The following is a 14,672-nucleotide window of genomic DNA, read 5'->3' as shown; positions in this document are numbered from 1 at the left end:
ATCCTGTTAACCTGTCACTCCTTCTGAAAAATCATGTTTTGATATAAAAACTAGTGATTAGTTTGCCTTTTATTCTATAAATCTATTATTAGAAATAAAATGTGTTCTTTCATGTCAAGCATCCAGCAAAACATTCCAGATATTCAGCAAAATTGTTGGGTGTATTCTAAGTTCATTCTTTTCTATTGGCATTGCATATTTTTTTTAAAGCTACCTCTTGTCAAAGGACATTAGGTATGTTTTTATCTTTGGCTATTATGAATATAAAAATCTGTGAACATTATATATGAATCTACTTGTTGACATGTTGACATGTTGTTATTATCCTGGGTTAATTAACAGAATCACTGGAATAGAATTAGTGTTAATTAGGTTAGGTATATGTGTAACTTTATTAGAAACTACTAGGCTAGTTGCCACATCAGAGACTTCCAAAGCTTCATAGAAAAATGTAATTAATGGGCTGGCTTTGTAGGGTAGCAGATAAAGCTACTGCCTGCAAAGCCAGCATCCCATATGGGCACTATGTTCTGACTGCTCTGCTTCCCACCAAGCTCCCAGTTAATGGCCTACAAAAAACAAGTGCATGATGGTCCAAGTGTGTGGGCTCCTGCAACCCAGATGAAGCTCCTGGCTCCTGGCCTCAGCCTGGCTCAGCCCTGACAGTTGTGGCCCCTTGGGGAGTACACCAGCAGATGGAAAATCTCTCTGTCTTTCCCTGTAATTATTACTTTCAAATAAATAAAACATTGATTGATTTTAATCTTTAAAAAATGTTTATTTTATTTGAAAGGCACAGAAAAGGAAAAAGAGGGAGAGAGACAAAGAGAGAGAAACCTTCCATCCACTGGTTCACTGAATGGCTACAATAGCCAGAGCTGTGCCTGTCCAAGGCAGAAGTCAGGAGCTTCTTCTGGGTCTCTAGTGTGGGTGCAAAGGCCCAAGCACCATGGGCCATCTTCCACTGCTTTTCCCAGTTCATTAGGAGGGAGCTGGATCAGAAGTGGAGCAGCCAGGACATGACCATGATCTGGGGCCTGTATGCGATGCTGGCATTTCAGGTGGCATCGTTACTTGCTACTCCACAATGCTGGCCCCTCAGTCAACTATTTATTTATTTTTTATTTATTTTTTTGACAGGCAGAGTGGACAGTGAGAGAGAGAGACAGAGAGAAAGGTCTTCCTTTTCCATTGGTTCACCCCCCAGTTGCCACTGTGGCCGGTGCAGCACGCTGATCTGAAGCCAGGAGCCAGGTGCTTCTCCTGGTCTCCCATGCGGGTGCAGAGGCCCAAACACTTGAGCCATCCTCCACTGCCTTCCTGGGCCACAGCAGAGAGCTGGACTGGAAGAGGAGCAACCGGGACTGAATCCAGCACCCTGACCAGGACTAGAACCCGGAGTGCTGGCACCACAGGCAGTAGATTAGCCTAGTGAGCCATGGCGCTGGCCCTATTTTTATTTTTTTACATTGTTTTTAATTAGTTTTAGCATGTTCAATATAGTTCATAGGAGGAACACTTATACGTTGTTGTTGGGAGTGTAAATTAATGCAGCCACTGTGGAAAACAGTGTGGAGATTTCTCAATCAACTTTTTAAATAATTTTCATTTTTGTACCATTTTTCACACAGATTGATTATTCCATATATTTGCCAACATCATTAACAGTGCTGTAATGGTATCTCATTACAGTTCTCATTTGCATCTCCTAATGATATTGGTCACTTTTTCAGATGCTTATTGAACATTTTCCTGTCTCCAACATCACATTATGTTATGTATTTCTAAAATATTTTAAACTGTTTTATTGATTTTTGTCTTTTTATTATATATGCATACACATGTCTTCTGTATGCAGATATTTTGTAAAATGTATGTGTGAATATTTTCTCTGTGTAACTTTTTATTTACTTACTGATAAATTCTCTTGATAGAAGTTTCTTATTGAGCAAATTTGAGTTTTTTTTAATAAATTTGTTTTCTGTGCTCTTTTGGAAAAAACGTAACAACTCCAATGATGAAGATATTTTCATAACACTTTATTTTACAAGATTTCTAACTTTAGCTTTTGTATTTAGATGTATGACTCATCTCAAGCATGTATATATATGAAGGTAACACCAAATGTCTTTTTTCAGTATGTACATAAATTTATTCTGGCATCATCATTGTTTGAAAAACGTGTCTTCTTTCATGGAATTTCTACACTGTCCTTGCAGAGGTGGGAGTGTGAGGAGTCAGATGGGTTAATAGGTAGTGAGGGGATCCCAGTGGAATTTCAGGTGTAAAATACTTGCTTCCTTCCCCAAAAGGAATTCTAAGGGGCCACATTTTCATATAATTTTAGGGGTCCATTTTCCGATATCAATTAGCAGGGAGCTGGAGGTCCTTGATTCTTGTAAATTCTAGTAAATACTTTTAAATCTCAAAAAAAAAAAAAAAAAAAAGGATGCATATCTAGGTCTCTTCTGTTGCATAGATTGGTCTGTCCGTGAGTATTATGTACCAGAGTGTCTTGATTACTGTGGTTGTACTCAGTCCTGCAATCAGGTGGTATTAATGATCGCAGCATTAATATCTTTTAAAAGATTTATTTTTCTATTATGGAAGTCAGAGTTACAAAGAGAGAGGGAAAGACAGAAAGAGAGAGAGATCTTTCTTCCACTGGTTCATTCCCCGGATAGCCACAACAGCCAGTTCTGGGCCAGGCCGAAGCCAGGAGCCAGAAGCCCTATCCAGGTCTCCCATGTGTGTGGCAGGGGCCCACACATGTAGGCCATTTTCCTATGAAGTTTCTCCCAAGTCATTAGTGAAGTAGGCAGGCATAAAGGTTAAAATTGATTAGGTTTGTGAGCTGGAAGACCACGCCTTCCCTACACCCTTGTGTGACCTCACACCCTACCTGGTAACTTTGCCATGCCCCTGTGTGACCTCATTCTCCTACCTGGCCACACCCGGGTGCCCACCAGCCAATCAGGTTAATTAGCCACTGCCCTTTGGAAGTGGGTTAAAAGCCTGGGACACAGTGTGTCCGCCCTCTCCTTCTCATCTTTGCCCTGGCCTCTAGCCAGGAGGGGGCTGGCTGTAGCCCTGGCTTCCTGGCCTAGATGCTCCTCCACGTGGCTGGTTCCTGGTGCTTGGTATGAACCCAGATTTACCTCTCTCTTAAATAAAGCTCTCATTCTCCTAAGCATCTTTTGCACTAAATAAAAGCATGTACCTTGCTGCCTCGTTTATTTGTGCCGGTATTTAGACTTCTTCTCTAAATATTAGGCAAGAACCTTCTCGGGCTTGTTAATATTGGAGATTTATTAAGAAGCATATGGTGATATCTTATAGCACCCCAAATCCCGGTAACCCTTGTGGCACCCCAGATGGCACTTCTGGGGAACTCTAAGGGGCCACATTTTCATATAATTTTTAAGAGTCCATTTTCCGATATCAATTAGCAGGGAGCTGGATCAGAAGTGGAGTAGCTGGGGCAGGATCCGGTGCCCATATGGAATGCTGCTGTTGCAGGCAGTGGCTTTACATGCTATGCCACAATGCTGGCCCCCAACATTAATTTTTCTTAAGATTTTTTTCATATAAAGATTTTCTTTTCCATTTCTTATTTCAGTCTGGTAATAGTTGTCATTCAAGGAAATTTTCCATTGTATCCATATGTCAAACATTTTAAAAATCTCTTATAATACTGTGTTAAACTCTTTATGATCTACAGTGACGTTTTCTCTTTCATTAACTTTGCTAATAATTTTTGTTCTCATTTTGTAATAATTACTATTAATGGTTTATAAAATTGATTTTTCTACATTAAATATTTTTCTGATTTCCTTAATTTTGATTTACATTTTCTTAGTCTCTCCATTTTCTATTTTCTTTATTTCTGGACATTATATTATTATTTACTTATTCTAGTTACTTTTGTTTTAATGTGTGATTTTTTTTTCTCCTAGCTTTCTAAGGTACAATACAGAATACTGATTTCAGATTTTTCAGTTTCTCCTGTTACAACTTTGTGTAATCACAAAATTTAGTATGTTATATTCACACTTGAGTCAAATCAAATTGTTCAGAAGTAGGCTATTTAATTTGCAAGTATTTATAGATTTTAATATTTTTTACTATTGCTAATTCCATACTGTTAAAATAAATATATTTAAAAATTTTCACCCATTAATATTTATTAAAACTTAATATATGTTCCCCAAATGATCTAGCAGGGTGACTGCTGTCTCCACATGTGTAAAGGATTCTAGTTCTGCTACCCTTTGGTGTATTTCCAGTGAAATCAATTAGGTTAAGGAGGTTTACGTTCTTCAGCTTTAATGCTGAAATGTCCAAAGTATCTACTTGTTCTCTGTTTTAAAGATCTGTGTTTAAGGGTCCTGTGCTGTGGCATAGTAGGTTAATCATCTTCCTGCAGTGCCTGCATCCTATATGGGCACCAGTTTTTGTCCCTACTGCTGCTCTTCCAGTCCAGCTCTCTGCTTATGCCCTGGGAAGCAGTGAAAGATGGCCCAAGTGCTTGGGCCCCTGCACCAATGTGGCAGACCCAGAAGAAGCTCCTGGCTCCTGGGTTCAGCCTGGCTCAGCCCCGGCCATTGCAGCCATTTAAGGAGTGAACCAGCAGATGAAAGACCTTTCCCTCTCACTTCCTCTCCCTGTAACTCTGCCTCTCAAGTAAATAAACAAACCTTTAAAAAACAAAGATCCGTGTTTTGCAAGCACAAAATTTATAAAAAGATACATTTATTTGCTTGCTGATTGATTGCTTTAAGAAGCACAGTGACAGAGTGATCTTCCATCTGCTGGTTTACTTTTCAAATGCCTGCAATAGCCAAGGCTGTGCCTGGCTGAAGCCAGGAGCCAGGAACTCTGTCTGGTCCTCTCACGTGGGTGGCAGGGACGCCACGTACTTGGAGTCATCAGCTACAGCCACTTAGGATGTGCAGCTGGAAGCTGGGTTGGAAGCAGAAGCTGGACCTAATGCCAGGCATCCTAACCAGTGGTAAAACCTACAGTGACACAGCACCCATCCCCCTGCACACAGCACATTGAAGACCATTGTCTTTCTGTGGAAAAATCCCTTTGTTATGAAATGTGCATATTTCTCTGGTATTTTATCCTCCTTGAAGAGTTTAGGGGACTTCAAGAAGTTTGTAGAAAATAAAATTAAGAGATAAATATTCGGGTAAAAAATTTTGAAATCCATGCATAACTTATTCCTAGTATATAATCTCTATGAACTTTTCAATTCAAAGATCATTAATACTTCACCTAGTATTCATACAGACAGATAAGATTTCTTATGTTTAGTGTTTACCTGTTATACCTTTTTTTCCTTTGCTTTTCAATTTTACCTATCACCTACCTAGATTTAGATATTTTTCTTTTATAAATTACTACTCTGATTTTCATGTAGTCAAATCTTTTAAAGTTTATTTATTTACTTGAAAGTCAGAGGCAGAGAGAGAGAGAGAGAGAGAGGTCTTCCATCTGCTAGTTCACTCCCCAACTGGCTGCAAGGGCCAGAGTTATGTAGATCCAAAGCCAGGAGCCAGGAGCTTCTTCAGGGTCTCCCACACAGGTGAAGGGGCCCAAGGAGTTGGGCCATCTTCCACTGCTTTCCCAGGCCATAACAGAGAGCTGGATCGGAAGTGGAGCAGCTGAGTCTCGAACAGGCGCCCATAAGGGATGCCGGCACTGCATGTAGTACCTTTACCTGCTATGCCACAGCGCCGGCCCCCATGTTAATTATTATTAAATGATAATATTGTCCAATATGTCACTGAGAATCTATTTTCTGTTTTATTTTTATTTTTCCCATTCTTTTCAGTGCATAATTCCAACCACTAACTTCAATTTTACTGATTCTTCATTCTGTGCTGTCAAGTTTGACGTTTTCCTTTTCTAATGATACTTGATTTTTTTGTATTTTTCAGTTCTAGCATTTTGATTTGGTTCCTTGAATAGTTTCTATTTCATTTCTGAAACCATCCATCTATGCACTCATTATCTTCATCATTTTCCTTTAAGTTTTCCATGTTTTTATATTAATTGTACTAAGTTTGTTGAAAGCTAATTACAGCATCTGAGCTATCTATGTGTCTGACCCTATTTTCAAGTGTTTATTAGACTATTGATCTCAGTTTTTGGTTTATTTGTGAGTCTAGTAATTTGTAATTGGAAATTTCTGACACTACCAATGGCTACTTTGTTGAGAGTCTAGAATTTTTGTCCCTTTGAAGGATGTAAAAGTGTTGTTTTACAGGCAATAAACTTATTATTTTTATAATATTTTATTATATTTCATAATTATTATCAAATTACTCAGTCAAGGTTTGTTTGAGGTCCGTGTGGCGGGTTCAGATTAACCCTCTACCTAGGGCAGGAGTGGACATAGTTCTAAGACGTCTGCCCAGTCACCGTTTTCTTCAGACCTTTCAGAGTAGCTGGTGATTTGGCCAGAGATGCAAAGGTTCCCATGCAGATTACTCTAGGGAGTCACCTCCTTTCTAGTACCCTAACCAAATTCCGACTCTCTAACACCATACCTGAGCTGTGACCTTTGTTCTACTTGGTGGAGTTTTTTGTAGAATATGTACTTCAATCTCTTTAAGAAACATTTTTCAAACTGATATCTGTGGAATACTTTAGTTACTGGAAAAAAACATTCAATCGAATTTGGAATTTTTTCTCAGTATCTGTACTTTTTAGTTTGAAAAATAATACTTGAATAAAATCTGAAGAATTTTGAGATGCACCTGAAGTTGTAGTATTGCTAGAGGATGGAGCTACAATTTCGGAGGGGCACAGTTGTTCACATTATGCCTTATCAGCATAGGAAAGGAACAAAATGAATTTCATTTCCTAGTATGCTTATGTCAAGGCAAAGTTCTCAGCACACGAAGGAAGTGGGAGGGTATAAAGTGGCCATGAAAGAGCTGGCACTTCCCAAGGCCTTCATAAAATTTTCTTGTTACACAAAGGTGGCCCCATACCTCTGAGGAGAGTATGTCAATCTTGTAATTTGATCAAAGAGGATCCAGCTCATGCTTACCCTCTGACATCTAACACCCTACCTGAAAATATGTTTAAACTGTGACCTTTTTCTCATATCTCAATCAGATACAGAGGTAACTACCACTCACACTCCCTCCAAAGTCTCGCCAACCATATAACGTACCTTCTAAATCAGAACCTTTTAGGGTGTGAAAGTATAAATTGGGATTGTCAAAGATATACGTGAAGATATGTTCACCCCAACCATGGTCTTAAATGACATCACTCAATTAAGGTACAGTCATCTTTAATTGTGTTTTCTTCCCCCATAGTCAATTTGTCAATAATTATTTTTATAGAATATTGTATTTACAAAATATATCTAATATCTGTCATGATAATTGAATTTCTATGGCTAAAACTTCCAATTTTGCCTTCTCTAACAGATCTGTGCATCTAAGTGTCATTAAAATGTGTATTATTGGGGCAAGTGGTTGGTGCAACAATAAATAAGCACTTAGGAAATTCACTTTCTTTTTGACAGTGCTTGGGTTTAAGTCCCTAATCCATTTGCAACTGCATCTTCCTGCAAATGTGCTCGCTGAGAGGAGTACATGAAGGCGCAAGTACTTGGGCCTCTGCCACTCATGTTGCAGTCCTGTACGGAGTTCCTGGCTCCTGTCTTTCTGCTGGTCCAGCCCTGGATGTTGTAAACATCTGGGAAATGAAGCAGCAGATAGGTGTTCTCTGTCTATCTCTCTGTTGTATCGCTCTTTCAAATAAACAAATTAAATAAATATATCTCTGAAATTTACATTGGATCAGGTTAATGTCTCCATTAAAATCTTTCAAGAACTTTCACTCACAATTTAACAACACAACAAAATAATTCTTTGAATAGTTCACCATTCCATGCCCTAATTTGGCCTTAATCAGACTTTTCCCTTAGTTTTTCATAATTTTCCTCCTGACATGCTATGTGCTGCCCCAGCTGGTATTGATTCCTTTAAGCACATGAAGCTATTTCCAAGAAAAGGCTTTTCTTCTGCCTGGAATACCCAGCTTCCACTGCAAGAGAACCATCAGTTATCAGCTTAAGTCACTTCTGAAAAATTTTCTCCATCAGCAACCTTACCTTAAATGAGTTCTTTATACCAACCCATTATTTTCCATTTCTGTCATTTTCTTTGCATTATTAATATCTTAATTTAAGATACTTATTTTTAATTTTTCTTCCTGATTAGAATACAAAGTTATTGGCAATAGCTTGTACTCTGTCTTATTTACATCCTATTGTTATATCATACAATTTCAGTCAATTGTGGAACCTTAAACTGTTGAGCAACACTAAATATTCCATTCACCTCTCATGAAATAAAGAACATACTTTAGGGAGTAATCTTATATCTGGTTTAGTAAAACATCTGACTCCACTGGGATTTCCTCTAAAAATAAATATCCAGATTTTGCTTGAATGGATTTTCCCCTGAAGATTAGAGCGACTTATTCCTGCACATATACAGAGTAGAGAATTGTAGAATGTGCAATTATAATTGCAGAATTATTCTCCCCCAAAATACACCGTGTGTTTCCAAAGCTAAATAATAAGGCCCCCAAAAAATCCAGAGTTGACTATAGAATTCAGTGGTTTACTTCCTCCTTCTACCTTGTGCCTTTCAGATACCTCAGAGGTGCTGGAAATAGCACAGGCATTTGACAATGCCAAGGAACAAAGCAACTTCAGTCGTGGTCACCAGAACAAGGGCAGGTTACAGGCACGTAGCCCCAGCTTGCTCCTCTATGGACGTGAACTGAGTGTCTTTACATATTCTGCTTCGTTATTAAGCCAGGAGAGCGTATCTGTCTATTCCAGGGTAGAGAAAATTTCCACTCTCCGAAATTTAGGCCATGCTACCATGGATTCGAATTTGAGTTACGTTCCTGAAGTGACTCATCTTCATTTCCTTTACAAAATTTTTCTTAGCTCTGGATTACAAATGTTTTCAGCTACTTCACTTAATGTGTTTATTATTGAATTTACTGTCCCTAAAGATAGTATGCTTTTATATACTTACAGTTTAATAAACATCGATTTTCCACTTGAATAACGACGCATGCTAACAATAATGCTTTAAAACCAGTGACACTGATATTTTAATAGGTAAGAAGATAAACTTCCCTGTTACTTAAAAAGATGTATGCTTCATGCAGACTCTGTGATCCTAATACGCACACCATGAATAAATACCCTTAAGCTTTATTCTGTTCATTGTCCCAGAAATAAATGTTAATCCTTCTGCACCCTATGAAGGGTTCAGCTTATAATCATTTTATACACTTACATTTCTAAATACGGGCAAATGATGAATGTGGAATGTTCTTTAAAAAAAAAAAATGTCCTCAGTCTGCGCCATGGCTCACTAGGCTAATCCTCCGCCTGCGGTGCCGGCACCCCGGGGTCTAGTCCCGGTCGGGGCACCAGATTCTGTCCCGGTTGCCCCTCTTCCAGTCCAGCTCTCTGCTGTGGCCCAGGAAGGCAGTGGAGGATGGCCCAAGTCCTTGGGCCCTGCTCCCCATGAGAGACCAGGAGAAATACCTGACTCCTGGCTTCGGATCAGCGTGGTGCACTGGCCGCAGTGGCCATGGCAGGGGGGGGGGGTGTCAACCAATGGAAAAGGAAGACCTTTCTCTCTGTCTCTCTCTCTCTCACTGTCCACTCTGCTGTCAAAAAAAATATGTCCATGTCCTCAAAAGTTAAAAATCTTTCTAAAATGTTTTCTCTATGAATAAAATTAGTAATTATTAGGCTTCCAGATTAGAGCACAAAATGCTAATTTTGATGATATTGGCATAAAAACACACACACCAATGGAACAGAATAGAGAGCCCAGAAATAAATGCATGCCTTTATGGTTGCTGAATTTTAACAAAGTTGCCAAGGAAAAACAATAAAGAACAATTTTTTCATAAATGGTGCTGGGAAAACTGTATATTCACTGGCAGTAGAATTAAATTGAACCTTCATCTCACACAATATATGAAAATATGCTAAGAATGAATTAAACCTGAAAATGTAAAATTATGTCATTGTTCAGGATGAATTCAAAGTAAATCAAATGTGATAGAAAGATTAGATAGATATATGAAGACAGATAGATAGATAAATGATATATATAGAGTAATGATAGTCTATTTCTTTATGTCAGTTGGCAAAGCTGTTAGAATAGTCTAAATAAATTCAAGAAAAACATCTATTCCATATATATGCCCATGAAGATCTTCATAATGCATATTACCATATTAAATTAACAAGAATTATTTCATTGAATCAATCTGTTTCACACACATTACCTTTCAAAAGCATAGCAGTTAAGATATCAGTTCGAATGCCCACATCTCATGGGAGGGACTGGATTTAAATCCCAGCTCTGATTCTATTCCAGTTCCTCGTTAGTGTGTACTTTTGGAGGCTGTATTGATTGCAAAACTGGTGAGTGTCTGCTACTTACCTGGGAGATCTGAATTAAGTACCTTGTTCCTGGCTTCAGCCTGGCTCAGACCTGGCCTTGGGTGGGTGTATGGGGACATTGGGGAATGAACCATTAGCTTCATATTCTCTCTCTCTCTCTCTCTCTCGTAAATAACATAAATAGGTAATTTAAAACACACTCTCAGAGTGTGCTATCTCCCAAATACTTGATATCTACTCATACCAATATTTTCCAGAATGCATCTTGAAAAACTTTTTGTTGTAAATAAGAAATATATATTTGGATGTCCAGCATTGTGGTGTAGCAACTAAAGACATTGCTTGTGATGCCAGCATGCTGTATGAGCACTGGCCCAAGGCCTGGCTGCTCTACTTCCAATCCAGCTCCCTATCCATGGCCTTGGGAAAGCAGCAGAAGATGGCCCAAGTGTTTTGGCCCTGAGCTACCCACATGGGACACCCTGTTGAAGCTCTTGGCTACGGCCTAGCTCAATATTGGCCATTGAGTCCATCTGGGAAGGTGAGCAGAGGATGGAAGATATCTCTCTCTCTCTCTTTAATTCTTTTTTTTAAATGCATTTTTTTGCAAAAGAAAAAAATATGTTTAAGTATTTGGGTAGTTATATGACAAGCTAAATGTTTTACCTAATTCCTATTCTAAATGAAATAATGAAGATTATAGTTTTGATAACTAAAATACATACACTTAATAGTGTTGAGATTGGATCAAATAGCTTTCTTGTACCAGCAAACATCTGTACTGTAAAATATTATAAGTATTTGATTATTTGATTATTTTACATCTGAAGTAGCAACTTTTTCTCCTTCCCACACAGATTGTCACGATCACACATCAGGACATTCTAGGAATACTGTCCATTGGTTCTTGTTTACCTGCATGATTGATTTAGTCATTTGTTTACTAGAGTGGGCATGGAGATGAATCAATACTACTACTAATAATAACAATAATAATTTATAATTAACATTTATTGTGTACTTTTTATTAACTTCAAATGCATTATCTCAATGTTTCCTGAATGATGTCCTGTGAGGTATACCATTTTCCACTCCAGGAAACCAGCTGACAGTCTAGCAGTTTGCCCAGTGCCACATTACTGTTCAACTGTACTCCCGAGATTTGAGCCTTGGCAGTCTAGCTCCAAAGCAAGGTGTTTTTAACCATACAATGGCACAGAATCAGGAACAGGCAGCCTTTCATTTCCAAGTCTAAAATCCACAAAGAGAGCCACGTGTATAAACAGACATGGGAAATTAAATAGATGATGACAGAAGAGTTAAAAATTAATAGTATCACAATCCCAGCACAGAAGCCTCCCACAGTCACGAGCTTCCAGTTCCCTGTTAGTTTTCTCCACCACAGTCAGGAGTCTTCACTCGGCTGGTTGCTGGGCAAGGACACGAGCTGGCACAGCTGTTATGCATGTCCAAAATGGCATCTGCTCTATTGGCTTGTTAGAGGATGCCATTGTAAAGTGATCAGGGAGAGAGTAACTTTCCCTCTCCTTTTTTATTCTCCTCTAGTTTGGCAGGTACACTATCCCCCATGGGGCTCCAAGCCAGTTTCCCTCTATGCTGTTCCTACAGCTTTAGCACCAGTGGCTGTAGTCTGGTCTTTTTTTTCTTTAATATTTATTTATTTTACTTGAAAATCAGAGTGACACAGAGAGAGGACAGGCAGAGTCAGAGAGAGAGAGAGGTCTTCCATCTGATGGTTCACTCCCCAATTGGCCGCAACAGCCAGAGCTGTGCCGATCCGAAGCCAGGAGCCAGGAGCCTCCTCCAGATCTCCTACACGGGTGCAGGGGCCCAAGGACTTGGGCCATCTTCTACTGCTTTCCCAGGCCATAGCAAAGAGCTGGACAGGAAGTGGAGCAGCAGGGTCTCAAACCGGCGCCCATGTGGGATGCTGGGGCTTCAGGCCAGGGCGTTAACCCGTATAACAATAAACTTTCAAAATTAGCAAACATACAAATTTAAAAAGGTATTTTAAAAGTTAATTTTACTATCATTTAAGCTCTGACTTTATTTTTTTCTCTACTCTTAATATCATCTAAAAACTTGTATTTGTACATCTGAGTGTGAACATGGGTGAGGGAGAGATTGTGTACGTGTAACACTAATCTTATTAGAAACAGCAAGTTTCTGACTACATAGCCTCCTGTGTCAAGCCATCAATAGAGTTTTATGTTATGTTATTGAATAAATGATTTTCCCTGTCCCATAATATGATGTTGTCTATTCAATCCAGACCTTCATCTGGCTTTTTTGCAGTGTGTACTTCCTGCTCTGAAAAATGTTAACATATACATTTATTGAAAGTTATGCCTCTTGTTAATTGGGCAAAAGCAAGATGTTCACTTGCAAGATGTTCACTTGTTTCTTTTTTACTGTTCCAGGAATAACTCTGCTCTCCCCACCACAAGTTTATCTTTTCTTAGATGAGTTTGTGCTTATTCTTCCTTTCACAGATATTATTAGGTTTTTATTATTTACAGAGTTGTCACTCAAATATTGAATTTTAAAATATCATTTCTTTATTTTTCTTTATTGCTGATTTTATACACCTAGTTTGTATTGTCCTCATCTTGTTGCCATGTTGTTACTACCTGTAATGTCTATTTGTAGAATACTATGCTTAATTCAATTGCAAATTATTCCAACTTGGACAAATAAAAATCAATTTTCATCCCTTGAAAAGTGCCTGTTAATATGCTTAGCCCATTTTTTAACTGTATCGCCTGTTTTGTTGTTGACTTTCTTGAGCTCCTTACATATCCTTGATTAATCCTTTATCAGATGTATAGTTGGCAAATATATTCTCCCATTCTGTCAGTTGCCTCTTTAATTTGTTGAATGTTTCCTTTGCTGCACAGAAGCTTCTTAGCTTGATGTCATCCCATTTGTCTATTTTGCCTTTATATCCTATGCTACTGGGGTCTTATTCAAGAAGTCTTTGCCTATGCCAGTGTCTTGCAGTGTTTCCCCTATGTTTTTCTCCAGTAATTTTATGGTTTCAGTTCTTAGAGTCAGATCCCTGCTCCATTGTGAGTTGAGTTTTGTATAGGGTGTAAGGTAGGGGTCTTGTTTTGTACTTCCGCTTTCAGAGATCCAATTTTCCCAACACTGTATCTTGAAGAGATTGTCCTTTCTCCCGGGAATGATTTTAGCTTGTTTGTCAAAGATTAGTTGGTTGTAGATGTATGGATTAATTTCTGTAGTCCTAATCCATCTAAGTGGTCCACATGTCTATTCTTGTGCCAGTACTAGGCTGTTTAGATTATAATTCCTCTGTAATATGTCTTGAACTCTGGTATTGTGATGCCTCCAACTTTATTTTTATTGTTTAGGATTACTTTAGCTACTCAGATCGCTTGGGATTCCAAATGAATTTTAGGTTCATTTTTTCCAGATCTGACAAGAATACCTTTAGTATATTGAATGGTATTACATTGAATCTGTAAATTGCTTTGGGTAATAAGGACATTTTAATGATATTAATTCTTCCAATCCATGAACATGAAAGATTTTTTTTCATTTTTTTGTGTCTTCCATTTCCTTCTATAATGTTTTATAGTTTTCAGCCTGGAGATCTTTCACATCTTTGGTTACATTTATCCCAAGGTATTTAAATTTCTTATGTCGCTATTGTGAATGGGACGGTGCTTACAATTCTTTCTCAGCTGTGACATTGTTTGTGTATACAAAGGCTATTGATTTTGTTGCATTGATTTTATATCCTGCAACTTTACCAAACTCTTATGAGTTCCAATAATCATTTAGTGCAGTCTTGAATCCTCTATGTATGGGACCATATCATCTGCAAACAGGGATAATTTGACTTCTTCTCCTGTTAATACCTTGATTTCTTTTTCTTATCTCGTGGCTCTGTCTAAAACTTCCAGAATTATAATGAATAGTAATGGTGAGAATGGTCATCCTTTTCTGGTTCTGGATCTTAGTGGAAATGCTTCTAGCTTCTCCCCATTCAGTAATATATTGGCTGTGGGTTTGTAATATATTGCTTTGATTATGTTGAGATATGTTCTTTATTATTCATTTTGCTTAGGGTTTTCATTATCAAAGGCATTTATATTTTATCAAATGCTTTCTTTGCATCTATTAAGATAATTATATGGTTTTTATTCTTCAGCTT

Source organism: Oryctolagus cuniculus, chromosome 14 (assembly GCF_051225735.1).
Source record: "Oryctolagus cuniculus isolate XC-2025 breed Fujian yellow rabbit chromosome 14, ASM5122573v1, whole genome shotgun sequence".
Taxonomy (NCBI): Eukaryota; Metazoa; Chordata; class Mammalia; order Lagomorpha; family Leporidae; genus Oryctolagus; species Oryctolagus cuniculus.
The sequence above is the reverse complement of the archived record's forward strand: the minus strand, read 5'-3'. Positions refer to the sequence as shown.